Source organism: Ruditapes philippinarum, unplaced genomic scaffold (genome assembly GCF_026571515.1).
Source record: "Ruditapes philippinarum isolate M1 unplaced genomic scaffold, ASM2657151v2 ctg1733_1_1_1_1, whole genome shotgun sequence".
Classification (NCBI taxonomy): domain Eukaryota; kingdom Metazoa; phylum Mollusca; class Bivalvia; order Venerida; family Veneridae; genus Ruditapes; species Ruditapes philippinarum.
In genome coordinates this window covers 4,111-8,220 of record NW_026858847.1, presented here as the reverse complement: position 1 = coordinate 8,220, position 4,110 = coordinate 4,111, and positions in this window count along the sequence as shown.

Genomic DNA, 4,110 nt, shown 5'->3' with positions numbered 1-4,110 from the left:
TTCTATCTTGAATGTTCAGCAAGTTTTACGGAATAGTTCTACTCATCAGTGGACTTTAAACACAGTAGTTATACTAAAGAATTTTAGACTCTGAATCTTCCAATTGTAGCAGTGTGATACATTGTCAATTTTTTATGCTTCGCGAAGGAGGTAGCGTGTAGTCGCCGCCTTGACAATCCTTCCGTCCGTCTTTCGGGCTGTCCGTCCGGCGCGCTACTGACATAAGTATAACATAAATTTGATTTAAACTTCAAACAGTGATGAAAGTACCTTAATTCTACCTTCCTTATTTTTCCCTTCCTTATTGATACTTAATAATGCTTGCCTTAGTCATCAATGATGCGTTTTTGAAAATTCACACACTTGATAGATGTCAGAGAGAGAGAATGTGCAGTGTCAAAGAACCACGATAATTTCTTGCTAAAATCATTGAATTATTTCACTTAGTTATACTAAATAATGCTTGTCCGGTGTTAAGATTTATATTTCACTGACACTTCATGTAGTAATCACTTAGAGAATGTACAGTGTAAAAACATAATTCTACTATACTTATATTTCAATATATTTCTTTATGACACTTGATAATTCTTGTCCAAGGCATAACTCAAAAACTATCTATGATATATCATTGAAACTTCACACAGTAAGAGGAACTGCAGTGCCGAAAAACCATAAGTATACTTGCTTAATATTTGAATGATTTCCCTTTTCTGATATTCAATACTGCTATTCCGGAGTAAATCTCCTAAACTATTCGTTATATTTCATTGAAATTTCACACAGTTATAAAGATAAGTGGGGGGAATTGTAATTTTTGAGAATGATAGTTATACCTTTTTTATTTTAACTTGTTATCTTCTTATGGCTTACTAAATAATGTCTGTCAAGAGTATAACTCTTAAGGTGTCAATATTTCAATGAAACTTCATACAGTGGAAGGGAGCAATGACAGGAAGCCCTTAAGTACCACTGAAAGGAAGTGCAGTATCGTATCAAAGAACATTAACTCTGCTTGACTTGTTAAAAAAATATATATCTTTAGTAAAACATTAAAAACGTGTACTAGTACTAGTACTACTGCACACAGTGAAAAACTAGGTATATCTATCTGATTGCGTTTATAATTAACACCCCTTTACTTCTAAATAATTAAAAATGCTTGTCATAAGTATAATTCCTTAGCTATCGAAACTTTCCCACAATTACAAGGTGAAAGTACATCGTCGATGAATAATAATTGCGCTCCTTTCTGTTTTAATTATTCCCTTTGATGTCATATGATGTCAGATACTTTATACTTCTTGTTAGAGGAATAATTTTAAAGATATTAGAGTAATTTAAGTATTACTAAGTGATGCATTAATGACCATATTGCTGTCTCTAGGTAGTTCACTGATGCTAAAAATACGTTTTGCCTCTTGATCGTACATTGGCACATGTGTAGCTTCAGGGAATATTATTTTAACTTTTTAAGCGATATCCATTAACCAACAACTTGTTTTAGACGTTTCTCTTTGCGCTCTTTCAGCATAGACGCTACATTTTCTACACAATATGGTCGATACGTAAACGATGGCACAGGGGAATTAAAGAATGCAGAACCCAAAGTTGTATATGTTGGTACAAGACCACATGTTGCCTTATTTGCATGTAGAAATATTTCAAAAGACGAAGAAATACGTTTTGACTACGGAGTTGAAGATTTGCCATGGAGACGGACACAAAATGTGAGTTTTTATTTAATTGTCTCTCTGAGATGCGAAGCTTACTTGAGTGTGTTTTTACAGACATAAGGGTTAAAGCATGTTACACGTAATTTTACGAACACATTGGAATGCATAATGTTTATGAAGTAAAATGGATAGAAGGCAATATGAAGTATGTTTTATGTAAACTTATGAACATGTGAACATTAGATATTGTAAACACTTGAAGAATGTAAATGTATGAACATGATCAGCAGTACATGATATTGTTATTTATTGATTTCATATTAAATTGTTAATTACTAATATCGAGGTCACAATGTTTTTTTTTTTGCTCCCCGAAATAAACATGAACACCTTATTTTATTGCAGTCGCCGTGTTCACTCACTGAACAGATTTTGAATCATTCAATCCAGGTAAATAAAGTTTTTCAATTCTCACGCAATTTTGGCATCGATAAAATGATTAACTGGGGGATTTAACATAAAACTGTAAACAGTTATTGACCCCTTTGATGTGTTTACCGAACATTATATTCTGTATTCCTAGAGTCTTTCGTTCGCGGTTTTCATAAGTATGGCGTTTTCTCGGAGATAAACTTTCGCGAAAACATAGTAGCCGCGAATTTCGCGAATATTAAGTCGTTCGGGCATAAAGCATGTATATTACTTATATCAAAATTACGTTTCTGTATTTGTTCTTTCGACATCCAGAAGACAAGAGTAAGGCAAAAGCTTTAAATTGTACCAATAAACAATTTATATGTAAGGTATAAATACCTTTCTGACGTAATTCTCTGATACAAGAAAAATAAAATTTCATTTAACAACTTTTTTCATTGCTTTTAATTTGCATTTGAAGTCTTAACGTTAAGTTAAGAAAATTGTGTATTTTATTATTGAACTGACTATCCGAAAACAAACTCATTGTTGGAATGAAATAAATTTTACCTGTTAAAAATGTCAGGAAATGCAAATCCATATCATTGTTCTAGTAAAAAACAATAACACCTTCGTTTTTAGCGAGTAAAATTACCTGCATACAAAGTATGCAAACTGTAAATAACATGTATTATAAGACTAAATATCAAAAAGCTAAACCTTTTGGCAAATGGAAATTTTACCTTTTTATGTGTATCTGTTTAGCATAAATTAAAGTAATGCATACTAAATCTTTGTACTTCATAATGATATAATGATAATTAATGTAATTGAAGCTACAAATGTTTGCGGATTTGGTACATGTTACTTTTCACGGAAACAAACATTAGCGACGAAACATGCTAACTTAGCGCGAAAGAATTTTTAGGAATACAGTAGGAAACTAGTTGCAATACGCACATAAATGTATCAAACCACTTTTGATATAATCATTTGTACTGTTTTATATAAAATAATTATTGCGGATTAAATCCAAATAGCATTGATATATGATGTAAATACATGAATCTGGAAAAAAATAATGATTCAAAACCAATATTCAAAAACATATTACAGAATGTGAAGAGCTAAATGCAATGTTGAAAAATACTTGCCAAACCATTTTCCTTTATTTCGTATACTGCTTTGTATAATTATGTTACATGTAATTAATGCAATAAATTGTGTTAAAAGTAATTCAATAACCATTCTTGGATTCTAAATCAGCATAAGTCTGTAAAACTATTTCGAATTTTAGGCTAATATCAAATCTTAATAGCTGCATTATCATATCAATATTAATTCTAAAAACAATATTCAAGCTTTTGTATACCTTCAGGAGTGTACAGTTCTGCTACGGAAAATAGACAAAGGTAATATTTAAATATTCCAAAACAGTTTCTTTTCTGTAACTTTGAAATTATATACCTCATGTTGCAAATTGCAATAATACAAATTTCTGAAAGGGTTTGTTCAGGTTGTCCATGCGAGATCATTCCGAGGTCTTTAATTTAACTTCAATGTGTTGAGAAAATGACGCAACGCTGAAGTAATGCAGTTTCAAACCTACACTTAACTTACAGAGAGTTACTACAAAACAGTACCAAAGATTTTAACATGACTTGTGATTTTATCACTATATACATATAATGATAAAGCCAGTGTATATCTTTAAAACGTTACGGTGTTTACCTTGATAATTTCAATAGCCAATAAATATTACGAAAGAAAGTGAGGTGTGGTATATATATAAGATATTTGGGTGAATTTTTAGTAATGAAATAAATATATGGCAGAATATCTAGTATATCTGTCAAGTTTGTCTATATATGTAATTTTTTATACCATCAAAACGAAGGGGATATATAGAAATCCGCATTTTATTGCTTGATCCTAAGTATGACTTGACCTGAACTATTTGATGTTTTTTGATAATATATCTTCATGCAGTAGCAAAAGAAAGTCCCTTCCATTTAAACAC